The following is a 15419-nucleotide window of genomic DNA, read 5'->3' as shown; positions in this document are numbered from 1 at the left end:
GTTCATGCGATTCTCCTGCCTCAGCCTCCCAAGTAGCTGGGATTGCAGGCACGCTCCACCACGCCGGGTAATTTTTTTTTTTTTTTTTTTGTAATTTTAGTAGAGACGGGTTTCACCATGTTGGCCTGGTTTTGAGCTCCTGACCTCAAGTGATCCGCATCCGCCCACATCCGCCTCCCAAAGTGCTAGGATTACAGGCATAAGCCACCGCGCCTGGCCAGACCTTACATTTAAAAAAATCACTCTGGCTGCCTTATGTTTAACTGCAATGGCAATAATGGAAGTAGACAAACGAGGTAAGTTTCTATTGCGGTAGTCTTAAGTAATATATAATGACTTGGACTAGGAGAGTAGCGGTAGGGGAGGTGAGAAAGGGTCAGATTTTTGCACCCTGGCCTTCTGGTTGGGAAAAAAAACAAAAAAAATTCCCCAGCTTGGCAGCTGGGATTAATCCTCTGCACGGTTCCTGTAGGTGTCATAACCAAACAGAGTACAACAGTCACCCCATATCACCCGATATGGGAACCTTTACCACACCACCCCTCTTCAGAAAAGAGCCTCTGGAATAGCTACACTTAAAGCTACTGAGCCCCTTCTTTAAAAATACGTAAATGGAGACTCTCAGGGGAAAATGGGCCTCGATAGTATAGAAACCACTTAAGGAAACGAAGTCCTGAAAGGAAACGGGGATTTTCAGAAAAATCCTTGTGGCAATCATTGCTCGTTCCCAGTATTCAAAAACGGCAAAATTGGCCATCATCCAGGAGGTAGCCTGGAAATTTAGTTTATTTCTATCACAACTCTGGGAAGCCCCTAACTCGCATTTGTTTTGAGTATCACAAGAAAAGCAAGCCCGAAGAAACTACAAAAACAACTTTGCCTCTTCGGTAATGCGCACGCGCCCCTCCCTCTGTTTTCCGTTGGCCTTAAGCCCCGCCCCTTGTGCGTCCTTCGAGGAGGGTTGCGAGCCGTGAGCTCGCGCGACCACTCTTCCCTCAGTCTTCTCGAGCACATCGTCGCAAACGGGGCCGGAAAGCGTGGCAGCGCAGGCGCAAGCGCAGAGAGCGGAGGCGGTGGTGGTGGTGGCGGCCGCTGGCCAGTGTAAGATGGCGGCGGCGTTGGTGGTGGCAGTGGACGGGGCGGCTGGGCCTGGAACAGTCGGAGCAGCCGCTAGCAGAAGGATGACCCAAGACGGGAAGCGGGCTGCTGAGCCTCGCCGATTCCCGTGCTTGTAACTGCCCCAGCCGGACACCCCCCCCCTTGACCTTACCCGGTCTGTGTCTCGTTCCGGCTCGGCCTGCCCCCTCTCCGCTCCCCAGCCGGTTTCCCTTAAGGATGGGCCTGACCCCTTTCCCAAGCTCTTAGCGCTCAGGTCTTTTCCTTCCGCCGACCCGAAGTCATCGCCGGGAATACTGGTTGTCCTTTCCTCAGGTCAGCCCTGGGGTTGCCCCCAAGAGCCAGCCCCACAGTTCACAGGGACGCCTTGCTTCGTTGGGTGACCCATTTGTGCGCTCCTATTTCTCCCCTTAGATTGAGGGACATGGCTCGCCCTGCGTCTCCTCCTCACCTCAGGGCCACCGCGCAATGGGTCCCCCTCCCCCATCCCAAGTTCCCAGGCCCAGCACTTTGTACGGAAGGCGGAGGTCCAAGAATCCCGGAGTCGGTTGTTGCCTTGTGGTCTTGTACCCTTTGTGTTATAATTCTCTTAGTTTACCTCCTCTAACTCCCAGATCTTTTAGGATATCTTAGAACGGTCCCATTTGGTCCCTGTTAGTTGGAAAGCATCTGGTGGCTTGAATTTCTGACTCATGATTGTTACTGGAGTCTCTGTAAACAAACCGGCACTAGCGCTATCACATTCTCTCCGGGATTTCCCCCTCTGCTCTGTGGCTTCTTGTTGAGAGGTTGTTTGGTTATGGTTTAGCGTTGAAAAGATTCAGGTTATCCTTTTAAATGACTTTACGTTTTCGTGGAGCTGGGAGATTACTTGCCTGGCTTCTAATCTTCATGTTGGTTCATTTTATTTCCATAGGCGTGTAGGTTATTCAGTAATTAGAATTAGATAAATTATTCTGCTTTTAAATAGTTTTGAGAAGGCCTAAACATACTGAAGTGTATTCATAAATATTTTTATTATGTTCAGTAGAAGACACACCTTTGCCATGTAAATTTTAACTTTTCTCAGTCCTTCAGTGAATCGACAGATCTATTTTCTCAGGAGCTCAACCTGGCCTTACTTCAGTGATAAAAGGAGGAAAGGTGAGTGGGAGTTGGAGGCATTAAAATTCTTGAGTTCAAGACAGACTACCCTGATGCTCAGCTGCTGACCACTACAGTCATAAAATTCCTACCAGTTTCCCAAAGAGTTTGGGTGTTGTTCTTGGCTTTGTTCCAGCTCTGTTTGAATTACTTTTACAAGTTTAATTGTCTGTGGGCTTCTTGTCTTTCCGTCCTAAACTATTGCTGTATGTCTTCAAATGACTTATGCCTAGGAGTGAGTGCGTGCCCCCTACCCCATGTCTTCTTTTCTTCTTTATTCATTTTCATTGTATTTTGTCTATGTTTCGATCATATTTCTTACGTTGTTAAAAACTGGAATTTAGTTAGCCTGCGTTCTGTTCAGCCTGTTGTCAAATCAGATCTCTTCCCCTCTCACAGCTTTGGGTTGTCATCCCTTGGTATTTAGAGGAGAATATTTAGCTGCTTGTAACTAAAAGCTGGGGAGTGATGAGTGATGCTGCTTTTAGTTGGTGTCTGAGTCCAGTCTATTTCAGAATTCCGACTTTTTAGGATATAGTGGGAAATTTTTTGTAAAAAAATAAATAAATAAATAGTGGCTGCTCTTTCTTTTGTAGCTGGTCTGAAGAATTCTTGGTTAGCAGAAGAAACATCCTGGGCATTCAGCAGCATGGGTTGGTGCCAAAAAGGGACTCAGAACATACTTATAAATGCAGTTTTCCTGAAGCTTTCAGGTTTCTGGTAGCAGAGACTAGAGGCTCATGGCATGTGACAGAAAAGCTAAGTGACTGGAAGGCAGGCCTGGCTGATTCCTAATGTCTTTATGATTTGTAGTGGGAAAAGATTGAGTGACGCTGGTGAGTTTTATTCCATTTGATGACTGAATTAGAAAACGCTAATTATGTACTGGAATAAAATGATTAGTGATGGTGTGTATGTGTATCAGTAAGATATAAAGAGAAAAGGACAGTCTTTAGAGATTGGACAGACTTTTAATTTAATTTTAAGATTTAAATACTAGACTAATATTTCTTAGCCATGTGACCTTGAGCAAGTTACTTAAACTTCTCTGACTCTTAATTTCCACAACTCTAAAAGTGTGATAATACCGCTTACCTCCCAGGGTCATTGTTAGTATTATAGGGAATCTATTTAAAGCTCTTAGTAATCTAAGAGCACGTGGTACACACTCAAAAAATGTTTTGTTTTTTTTCTGCATATCATTGATATAGCTTTGAATAAGTTATACATCAATTTATGCTTCTTTTACATTTCGCCCTAAAACATATTTTACTGGTTAATTTTCCCAACAGATTTTTAATTGATCAACTTAGACGTGTCCTTTGTAAGTGCCCACCTAGAATTGTCTTCTGAACATGAATCCCCTGGTGGGGGTTCATAACCAGAGGACAGAATATTAGATATTGGTGTATGTATATTTCAAAATGTATTCTTAAACATCAGTAAATTTTTTTGTTCATTGGTTCCTTCTTCTTGGTCTCTCTGTTAGCACACCTGATCAGAGTTGGCAGTGTTGCAATTCTTTCCCTTTCTGCTACAATGTTGTTTACCTCTCCTGCAACTACCCTTTATACTTTCCTTTTTTGCCATGAAGGGAATACTTTTTTTTCCTTGTTGTTGGGCTGTACAGTGATCCTCATCAACAAATTATCAAAGAACTGTGTGAGGAGAAGGTTTTCATTTCTTTTTAAAGTGAATCAGGGCTAGGGAGTTAGGAATGAAGAGGGTTTTTTTTTTTTTGTTTTTTGTTTGTTTGTTTGTTTTTGAGATGGAGTCTCACTCTGTTGCCAGGCTGGGATGCTGTGGCGCGATCTCAGCTCACTGCAACCTCCAACTTCCTGGTTCAGGTGATTATCCTGCCTCAACCTCCCGAGTGGCTGGGATTACAGGCATGCGCCACCTTGACCAGCTAATTTTTGTATTTTTAGTAGAGGAGGGGTTCCACCATGTTGGCCAGGATGGTCTCAATCTCCTGACCTCATGATCCGCCCGCCTTGGCCTCCCAAAGTGCTGGGTTTACAGATGTTAGCCACCGTACCCGGCCAAAGAGTTCTTTTTTCAGCTCCACAGCTGGACCATCTTAATAATATGACAGCACAGATGAAGAGTTTTGAACCCTTTGTTGGCTTTTCTTTCACATCTTTTTGGCAAGGGCACATGAAAATTAAGTACTGATAATATCGCAATGAAAGCGGCTGTGTCATTCAGACCAGTGATCAGTTTAGATTTGATGAACTTTTAACTGCCATCATCCGGGGTCTGAATTCTCCATTGTAAGGTAAGGACTCTTCAGGGTGGTGGTGAGATGGGTTGAGATTGCATTTGTATCATTTGTGTTTTTATGAACTCTGAAGATCCATGTCGGGTGACGGAAAGGGTGGGAGGAGAAAAGAAAATACTTTGAAAGGGATAACTTGGACTCTATTTCCTTATGTGCTGGGTAAGAATCCCCAGGTAACATCTGTGTATAGTAAATCAGTATTTCTAGTCTGTGGGCCACACTGTAAACTTTTTGTCTTCTAAAGTTTTTTTTTATTTTTGGTTTTTGTAGAGATAGGGTCTCACATTGTTGCCCAGGCTGGTCTCAAACTCCTGGGCTCAAGTGATCTTCCCACCTCAACTGAGTAGCTGGGACCATAGGCATATCACCATACCTAGCTAATTTTTTTTTTTTTTTTTTTAGAGATGAGGTCTTACTTGCCCAGCTCGTCTCAAGTGATGCTCCCATCTTGGCCTCCCAAAGTGCTGGGATTACAGGCATAGCCACAGCACCCAGCTTGAAGATATTTTTATATTTCCAGGGTTTTAGGTGTTTACTTAAGAATTATGACATCTTATTAGGTAGTATTTCCTAGGATGGTTGGAGTGGAAGGCTAAGAATGCTTGTGACCTTTTAGTTCTCACCACCAACCTCTTAAAGTGCAGTCTATTTATTTATTTTTGAAACAGGTTCTCACTCTGTCACCTGGGGTGGAGTGCAGTGGCACCATCATGGCTCACTCCAACCTCGACCTCCTGAGTTTAGGTGATCCTCCCATCTCAGCCTCTTGAGTAGCTGGGACTACAGGTGCACGCCACCATACCTGGCTAATTGTTGTATTTTTTATAAAAATGAGGTTTCACCATATTGCCCAGGCTGATCTCGAACTCCTGGGCTCAAGCAGTCCTCCTGCCTCAGCCTCCCAGAACAGGATTACAGGCGTGAGCTTCTGCGCCCTGCTACGTGCAGTAAATTAAATGTATAAAAATCTGCCAGGCCAAGTGCAGTTGGCTCATAGCTGTGATCCCAGCACTTTTGGGAGGCCAAGGTGGGAGGATCACTTAAGCCTAGTTGTTCAAGTCCAGCCTAGGTGATGTTGAGACCTTGTCTCTACAAAAAGTTAAAAAGATAGCCAAGCATGGGGCAAGTACTTGCACTCCTATCTCCTTGGGAGGCTGAGGTGGGAAGATAGAGTCCAGGAGTAGAGGCTGCGGTGAGCTGAGATTGCACCACTGCACTTTAGTATGGGCAACAGAGCGAGACCTGGTCTCAAAAAAAAAAAAGAATCAGTCCCGGTGCCATGGTCCTTAGTGTTGAGTAGGACCAACCTAAGACAGAAGCTTGTCTACAGAGAGCTGAAAGAAAGCAGCCTCTTTGTTGCCAGTTTAAAACAATACTGACATTTTAAAAACAAACAGATTCTAGTAAGGAGACATTGTATAGAAGCGCACCCTGTTGTGAAAGACTGGGATCTTGAGTTTCATCCTCTAAGTCTTGTATTCTATCAGGTGAGTTATAGACTTTTAAAATCATAAAGTGACTATTAAAATGCTTTCAGTAGATAGATTCATTACTCCATTATTTTTGCTGTAGAAAAGTTTATTCTAAACATGTCTAGGAAATACCCAGATTATAAAAGAGAAATAACGGTATCCACACAGGACTTTGTATTGCATAACATTGGTGTTAGAGTTAGTTTTTAAGTCTCTGAGACTGAGTTAGCTTTTTTTTTTTTTTTTAAAAGCAGATTATCAGTGAGCTAAGATAATCTGCTGTTTACCCTCATCTGTTTGGAACGCAGGCAACTGAATTAATTGAATCAGCAATAGGCATGGAGTGGTGACTTTATATATTTTCATTTTAGAGCCAAAAGCCATTGAGTTTTAGCTTAGCTTTGTAGTAGTATTAAAACTTCATCTTTTATTTTCACGAATGTACCCAAGAAAAGTCATTGCTGTTAAAATCAGTCAGAAAAGGAGGCTACTTGCTCTTTATTGATTTAGTCATTCTGCTCTTGGAGTGAGTAGAAAGTCTTTGAAAGCTTTTCAAAAATTGGTGAGTGATGAATTTTATGAATTAGTCACTTCTTTGTAGCAGGTTTTTTTTTGTTTTTTTGTTTTTTTTTATCTCTACCTCTACAGGACATAGTTCCTGGGCCAGAAGCCAGATTTCTCAAGTACCACCTAACCTCAGAAATGTGTTATGATACAGATAAATTAATGAACGGAGGCTGCCTTGAGGTTGCCAGTAGGGCACTGCGGAGTAATTAATATGACAAAGATGGCATCTTATTAATGAAATGTATTAATAGTATGTCTAGTGGATTGGGTCATTGCAAAAATTCTCATCATTGTATCTGAGATTAGATATTTGCTATTTATCCTCTGAAGATACTGTTTAAGGAAGTCTGGCCAAGTTCTGAAGTTAAGCATACATATTTGCCTCACATGCCTTTTTTTTTTTTTCTTCCTGGTTTTTTCTTAGCCATCTGGAAAGCTACTATAGGGTTTACCTCTAGTGGTAGCCAAGTGACTGTATTCCTCTGGTGTACTTTAATCATTGGCACATTACCAGGTATGTTTTGGTAACCTTACTTAGGATCCAACATTAGACCCTTTCTTCTAACCTAACCTGTAGGAAGGCACTTCTTGATGTTTTAAGCCTCTCTTCACTGTTTTATTGTAAGTTGTACCTTTGGAGCTTCATTTTTTCATCTTAAATCCTCTCCAGCAATTTAAGAAAAATTTGAAATATAAATGGCAAAAACTGTTAATGGCAACAGACTTCTGATGTAAACGTAAATCGAGATGGAAACAAAATGAAAAGTAGATTTCCCTAAGAATTAGTTAAATTGAGATAAACGCGCTTGGATGTTTTTATAGAAAGGTCTCTTAGCCAGGTGCAGTGGCGTGTACTTGTAATCCTGACTACTCAGAAGGCTGAGTTGGGAGGACTGCTTGAGCCGAGGAGTTTCAGGCCAGCCTGGGCAACATAGCAAGACCTTGTCTCTTTAAAAAAAAAAAAAAAAAAGTTTCTTAGTTCTGCTGCTGGAAATTAACACTTAAGGGTTAGAGTGCATTCCTGACATAGTCTGAAATACTTTTATTAGAATTAAAACCAGAGGCCACTCGTGGTGGCTTATGCTTGTAATCCCAGCATTTTGGGAGGCTGAGGCGGGCGGATCACCTGAGGCCAGGAGTTCGAGACCAACCTGGCCAACATAGCAAAACTCCATCTCTACTAAAAATACAACAGTTAGTCAGCTGCAGTGGCATGCGCCTGTAGTCCCAGCTACTTGGGAGGCTGAGGCAGGAGAATTGCTTGAACCCGTAAGGCAGAGGTTGCAGTGAGCCAGGATCACAACACTGTACTCCAGCCTGGGTGACAGAGTGAGACCCTGTCTCAAAAAAAAAAAAAAAAAAAGAATTAAAGCCAGTAAACTATAAACACTGGGCATTTGATGTTACCAGTAGGGAGAGAAGGCATTAATTCAAAGAAGGAACAAAGTTCCTTATTCATAGTTTGAATCCTCATCATTATCCATGGTGATTGCTTTGCAGTCCTCCATCTTGGGTATCCTCAGAACCTTCAAGAGGGAGAAGAGGCCAGGTTTGGTGGTTCATGCCTATAATCCCAGCACTTTGGGAGGCCAAGGTAGGAGGATTACTTGAGCTCAGGAGTTTGAGACTACTCGACAAGATAGTGAGACTCCGTCTCTACAATAATTGTAAAAAAAAATTTTTTTAATTAAAAGAGGGAGAAAAACTTAGGGAGGCTTATATTGTGGGTTCCTGGGTAGACTGCCTTACTGTAGTTCGTAGAACATGAATACTTGAAAGAAGATATTAACGGAGCTCTCTGAATTCTTTAAAACGCCAGAGAGAATGGGTAGGCAGATTTCATAGACTTGGAACTGTGTCCTATATTGTATATGATGTTTGGAGAATCATTGCTGAGTGGTAAGGAAGTCTAGGCTTCTAGGAAATGTAGTCTGGTATAGAGATGGGAAACTAGAAAAATAATATAAATGCCTACTATGTACAAACAGGCTCTTAGCATACGTTGTCTTTAATCCTCTAAATTCCTGCAGGGTGGTGATATTATCCCATTTTACAAAAGAAAAACTTGAAAGCAGGTGGTAGAAGTAGAATTCAAACCCAGGTCTGCTTGACACCAAAGCCCTTTTCTTTCTTTCATAGCACATGCTGTCTTTAAAAACAGGACTTTTTTTTTTTTTTTTTAGACGGCGTCTTGCTTTGTCACCAGCCTGTAGTGCAGTGGCGTGATCTTGGCTCACTGCAGCCTTCTCCTCTTGGGTTCAATTAATCCTCCTGCCTCAGCCTCCGAGTAGCTAAGACTACAGGTGCATCCCACCATGCCCAGCTAATTTTTGTATTTTTAGTAGAGACAGGGTTTCACCATGTTGGCCAAGATGGTCTTGATCTGTTGACCTCATGATCCGCCCGGTCTGGCCTCCTAAAGTGTGGGGTTTACAGGCATGAGCCACAGTGCCTGGCCAAAAAAAAAAAAAAAAACAGGGCTTTTCAAAGCCAAATGATGAAGCAAATGAACTGAAAGGTAGAATTAAATATTTCTTAAAAATATATGTATATAAAGTATTCAAATGACAGTAGGAATAAAGGCATTTTTCATTGTTTAGACATAGTTATGCTATATTGGTAAGCTAATGAGTTTTTTAAGGAAACAATTTTTTTTTTTTTTTTTTTTTTGGAGACAGAGTTTCGTTCTTTGGCCCAGGCTGGAGTGCAGTGGCACAATCTTGGCTCCCTGCAACCTCTGCCTTCCAGTTTATGTGATTCTCCTGCCTCAGTCTCCCCAGTAGCTGGGATTACAGGCGTGCTCCACCACACCCAGCTGATTTTTGTATTTTTAGTAGAGACGGGATTTCACCATGTTGGCCAGGCTGGTCTCAAACTCCTGACCTCATGATCCACCCGCCTCGGCCTCCCAAAGTGTTGAGATTACAGGCATGAGCCACTGCACCCAGCCCAGGAAATAATTTTTATAGACCTAAGAGACAGCCGAATCCTAGTGTTTTATGATTCTTTACTAGAGAGAAAATCAGCATTCCATTCAATCTCTGAGATAATTCCAGGGGAAAAGCTGTTCTGACTCTTACAGCCTTTTAACAGTATACTGTTTTCTGTATTTTTTGAAAGCATGGACTGTCCTCCTTACCTTCTTGGTTTCGTTTTTCTGAGACAGGGTCTTGCTCTGTCACCCAGGCTGGAGTACAGTGACCCCATCACGGCTCACTGCCATCTTGACCTCTGGGGCTCAAGTGATCCTCCCACTTCAGCCTCCCAAGTAGCTGGGACTACAGGTGTATACCACCACACCCTGCTTTTTATTTTTTTATTTTATTTTATTTATTTATTTTTGAGACAGAATCTCGCCGTGTCGCCCAGGCTGGAGTGCAATGGTGCGATCTCGGCTCACTGCAACCTTTGCCTCCCAGGTTCAAGTGATTCTCCTGCCTCAGTCTCCCGAGTAGGTGGGATCACAGGCGTGTGCCACCACGTGTGGCTAATTTTTGTATTTTTAGTAGAGACAGGGTTTTACCATTTTGGCCAGACTTGTCTCAAACTCCTGACCTCAGGTGATCCGCCGGCCTCAGCCTCCCAAAGTGCTGGGATTACCAGCATCACTTAGGCGTCAGCCACTGTGCCCGGCCTAATTTTTTTTTTTTTTTTTTTTTTTGAGACGGAGTCTCGCTTTGTCACCCAGGCTGGAGTGCAGTGGCGCGATCTCGGCTCGCTGCAAGCTCCGCCTCCCGGGTTCCCGCCATTCTCCTGCCTCAGCCTCCCGAGTAGCTGGGACTACAGGCGCCCGCCACCACGCCCGGCTAATTTTTTGTATTTTTAGTAGAGACGGGGTTTCACTGGGTTAGCCAGGATGGTCTCGATCTCCTGACCTCGTGATCCGCCCGTCTCGGCCTCCCAAAGTGCTGGGATTACAGGCTTGAGCCACCGCGCCCGGCCCCGGCCTAATTTTTGAATTTTTTTGTAGAGACAGAGTCTCCCAATGTTGCCCAGGTTGGTCTCAAACTCCTGGGCTCAAGCGATCCTCCAGCCTTGGCCTCCCAAAGTGCTGGGATTACAGGCATGAGCCACTGCGCCCAGCCTATCCTCACGTTGAAACCTTTTTTTTTTTTTTTTTTTTTTTTTGAGATAGAATCTCGCTCTGTCACCCAGGCTGGAGTGCAGTGGTGTGATCTCAGCTCACTGCAAGCTCCACCTCCCGGGTTCATGCCATTTTTCTGCCTCAGCCTTCCAGGTAGCTGGGACTACAGGCACCCGCCACAGCACCTGGCTAATTTTTTGTATTTTTAGTAGAGATGGGATTTCACCATATTAGCCAGGATAGTCTTGATCTCCTGACCTTGTGATCCACCCAACTCGGCCTCCCAAAGTGCTGGGATTACAGGCATGAGCCACAGCGCCCGGCCACCTTGAAACCTTTTTATTCTTGACTACCAGAGATTTAATTTTTATCATTCGTTCTTCTCAATTTTTCTCTCTGCTCTCCTTTCTTTTCTCTAAGAGTAGGTATTCCTGAAGATTCTTCCCTTGAACTTCCTCTCCCAGAGCCTTCTTAGGTGCCTAATTGTTTGAGGTATGATTTACAAGGTGTTTGATTTTGAAGTTTCTCTGTACAGATAACTCACAAGTCTATATCTCTGGCCTTACTTTATTTAAGTTTCAAACTTAAATTTGTTTGTCACTACTTTCCTACCTAACATGTCAGCTTGGATTTTAAATATATTCAGGATAATCTCTTATCCCACCTACCAGCATCTCATTTGTGTCACTTGATTTCCTCTGGGCACCAGACTAAGAACTTGTCTTTTTTGACTCAGCTTTGTAACTGCTTATTGAGCTAAACATTACCTCCCTTTACGACCATTCTCATGTTGATCCCTTTTTAATTCCCTTTGCCGTCCACTCAAGACAGCCCCTCATTACTTCTTATCTTGGCAACTATAATAGCTTTTAAACTTGTTTCTCTTTCCTTTTCTTTCGTTTTAGTCCATCTTATTATCTTTGACAAAATAATTTCCCTGATGCCTGACACCGCCCCCCGCAAGAACAAAGCTTTCATTATACCTCTTATCAACTATACCTTACTGGCTAGCCAAACTAGACTACCTGTGTATGTTTCTTGACCATGTCAGGTTTTTAACCTCCATGTCTTTTCTTGCTCTGGTCCTGTGGAATGTCTTTCTCAACTCTACCCATTGAAATCCTGCCTGTCTTTTAAGGCCCATCTTAAAACCTTATTTTCCATAGAAGCGTTTCCTTTTCCCTGAAACTAAATATAATCTTTTCCTCTGTTCAACCACAACAGCATTCTATTTATCTTTTTAAAAAAAGATATTGATACTTATATCTCTTGTATCATGGTTATATACTCATTTTTCCTAATTGATTAATTGGCTACAAAAGGGATTGTGACTGCCTTGTTTATATTTGTAGCTTCTGTATTGCCTGGTACCAATGCTGTTGTGTAACAGCATGTTTGCTTACAGATAGGCCACTGGGTGGTGCCAGAGGCTTATAGTTTGTATAAAAATGAGTAGCCTAGACTCCCAGCTAGAGTGTACGTGCTAGAGCCTCTCTGCAGTTGGGTTGTTTGTACTGTCAAATCTTCAGCACAGTAGGAATAGAGATTAATTTTCCCGTTCCAGAAACATTCAGTTTCTTTCTGCTCATCTGTCCAGCCTACCAGAGGAGACAGTGTCGTATGTTCGACCCCTCCAAGTACTTATTAGAAAATAGCCCAGAACTAAAGTCCTACCTACAATAAACACGCTTTATGTAATGAGTTTCAGCCTCTTTGGGGTCATCCTTTGAGTTTCAGTGCCTGAGGTTCTCTGATTGATAAACACCACCCGGCCAGGTGCGGTGGCTCACGCCTGTAATCTCAGCTTTTTGGGAGGCCAAGGAAGGTGGATCACTTGAGTCCAGGAATTTGAGACCAGCCTGGGCAACATGTCCCCCACCGCCATCTCTACAAAAAAATACAAAAAATTTAGCTGAGCATGGCAGTGTGCACCTGTAGTCCCAGCTACTGAAGGGGCTGAGGTGGGAGCATCACTTGAGCCTGGGAGGTCGAGGCTTCAGTGAGCTGAGATCCCATTACTGCATTCCAGCCTGGACAACGGCGAGACCCTGTCTTAAAAAAAAAAAAAAAATCTGCAAAACCACTATTCTAAGTCAGGAAAGTAGGCTTGGAGAAGTAAGTGTTTCTTGTGAAGGAGAAATATTAAGGAAAGTAAAATGAAGTTAAAATGAGCCATTTCATCTTGGAAACAAAAATTGGAGGTGGAGAAAGTAGAACTAGTTGATATCAGATGGACTGTGGGACCTAGAAAAGCAAATTTGTACTTTGGATGGAGATCAACCCTGAACAGCTGTTCATTTATGAGTGGTAAGGGACATCTGTCCTCCTGAGAGAAACTTGGGACTGTGTGGCTCTCTGTCTTAATAATAATTGAAGTATTTTCTCATCACCTTCTAGTTTCAGAGGAAATTCTAAAATCTTGTCTCATTTAAATATGGATGTTTATGTAGGAGAGTTGGGTACTTGAGTAGCAGAATGAGACAGGCACTGGTTTGAGAGAATGCTGGGATTATATAAACCATGAGATTTGACAGACTGAGGTCAGGTCTTAGTAAAGGGATAAAGGACAATAATAATATTTAGATGTTGATGTTTCGATCGGGCTCAAGGTAAGGTAGTTGTCAGACCAGTATTCATAGACCCTAGACACCAAAGGATTTAAAGTGAACTTCAGAGAAATTAAAAAAAATAAAGAGCATAAACATACAAATTAATAGTACAACCACAAGAATAACTTTGAGCTACTTAAATTTCTGCTCTTCTTAGTTATCACCAAGACAATAGGGTTGTAGACTTTTTATGTATTTAGAATTCATCTTGCCATTAATGTGGTCGCTGAGAAATCACATAGGCAGTCTTGGTTGCAGCAAAAATCGTTTCAGCACTTTCGTTTTCAGGTGAGAAGTCTGGACATTATGCTGTCATTTGCTGTGACATATTGACCATTTTAGTCAACTTCTATTAATCACAGCCTTGAGAATTTAGTGTTTTTGATGGTATTATGTCATTTAACAGTTTGCATTATTTTTCCCCCATCACTCTTCTCTCATCCTCTCTCTTTTTTTTGAGACAGAGTTTCTCTCTTGTTTCCCAGGCTGGAGTGCAATGGCGCGATCTCGGCTCACCGCAGCCTCCACCTTCCGGGTTCAAGCAGTTCTCCTGCCTCAGCCTCCCGAGTAGCTGGGATTACAGGCATGCGCTACCATGCCCGGCTAATTTTTTTGTACTTTTGGTAGAGATGGGGTTTCTCCATGTTGGTCAGGCTGGTCTTGAACTCCTGACCTCAGGTGATCCGCCCCCCCTTGGCCTCCCAAAGTTCTGAGATTACAGGCGTGAGCCACCGCGCCGACCTGCGTTCTCTCTTTTTAGGCCACGTTTATTCAAGTATAATTTATATACAGTAAAATTTATCCTTTTTTAAGTTGGCCTATTCTTTTAATTCTGACAATGGCATAGTTATGTAATACCAACATGATTGGGGCATAGAACATTTCCATCATTCCAAAAAATTTTCTCATGCCCTTTTGCAGTCAGTTTCATTTCCCTACCCGCAAGCCCTAGTAGTCCCTGATCTCTCTATTCCTATAGGTTTATCTTTTCCAGAAAGTACTATAAGTGGAATCATATATTGTATAGCTGTTTGAGTCTGAATTATTGTACTTACCATAACATACTTGAGATCTATCCATGTTGTTGCTTGTGTCAGTAAGTAGTTCATTCCTTTTTATTGCTCAGTAGTATCCCATTGTGTGGACCTACCACAATTTGTTCATCCATGACCCAGCTGAAGAACATTTGTTTCCAGGTTTTTGATGAATTTAAGTAAAACTATTAGAACATTCACCTAGAGGATATTTTTAATTTTGTGGCATACATTTTCATTCTTTTTTATTTTATTTATTTTTAAAGATGGGGTATTGCTATGTTACCCAGGCTGGTCTTTAATTCCTGGACTCAAGCTATCCTCCTGCCTCAGCCTCCCAAATTGCTGGTTTAACAGATCTGAACCTCTTTTTTCTTATATAAATTTCTGAAGCTGAAGTGGGATTCCTGAGTTGTATGATAAGTGTATATTTAACTTCATAAGAAACTGCCAAATTGCTTTTTTCAAAATGACTATACTCTTTTGCATGTCTAGTAACAGTGTATAAGAGTTGTGCTACTTCTTGTTAGTACTTAATAAAGTAAATTTTTGTTATTTAAACAATTTTTGACCATTCTAATAGGTGTTTAGTGGATTCTCTTTGTGGTTTTAATTTATATTTTCTTAATTATTAATAATGTTGAGGATCTTTTCGAGGGATTATTATTTACAGTACTTTTTTTTGTTTGTTTTTGAGATGGAGTCTCTCTCTGTTGCCTAGGCTGGAGTGCAATGGTGCGATCTCGGCTCACTTGCAACCTCTGCCTCCCAGGTTCAAGCGATTCGCCTGCCTCAGCCTCCTGAGTAGCTGGGACTACAGGCATGTGCCACCACCCCAGCTAATTTTGTATTTTAATAGAAATGGGGTTTTATCATGTTGGTCAGGCTAGCCTCGAACTCCTGACCTCAGGTGATCCGCCTGCCTTGGCCTCCCAAAGTGCTGGGATTACAGGCCTGAGCCATTGCGCCCAGTGAGATTTTAATTTTGATAAATCCAAATGATTAATTTTTTTTGTATATGCTTTTTGTGTCCTATCCTAAGAAATTGTTGCCTAACCCAAGGTCACAGAGATTATTTTCTTTGTTTTCTTTTGGAAGTTGTATTGTTTTAAG

The 15419-nt window shown here is 42.4% G+C and overlaps 1 protein-coding gene across 13 annotated transcripts in view; it reads left to right on the top strand.

Annotated features, from left to right (window-relative positions):
• The first annotated feature begins 777 nt into the window (after positions 1–777).
• Positions 778–15419, top strand: part of DCAF8 (DDB1 and CUL4 associated factor 8) — a 46913-nt gene continuing 32271 nt past the window's right edge. For 2 of the 13 annotated variants that reach the window (XM_009184814.4, XM_009184762.4), the window contains exons 1-2: positions 778–1101; positions 2186–2259. The gene's annotated coding sequence lies outside the window, so the exon portion shown is untranslated. Of the gene's footprint in view, positions 1432–2185; positions 2260–15419 lie in introns of all 13 variants that reach the window. The other 11 variants (XM_009184797.4, XM_009184747.4, XM_009184794.4 and 8 more) reach the window with 8 other exon arrangements.

The sequence above is a fragment of the Papio anubis genome, chromosome 1 (assembly GCF_008728515.1).
Source record: "Papio anubis isolate 15944 chromosome 1, Panubis1.0, whole genome shotgun sequence".
Taxonomy (NCBI): domain Eukaryota; kingdom Metazoa; phylum Chordata; class Mammalia; order Primates; family Cercopithecidae; genus Papio; species Papio anubis.
Note: the sequence above shows the minus strand (reverse complement) of the source record. Positions and strands in the feature narration are given on the sequence as shown.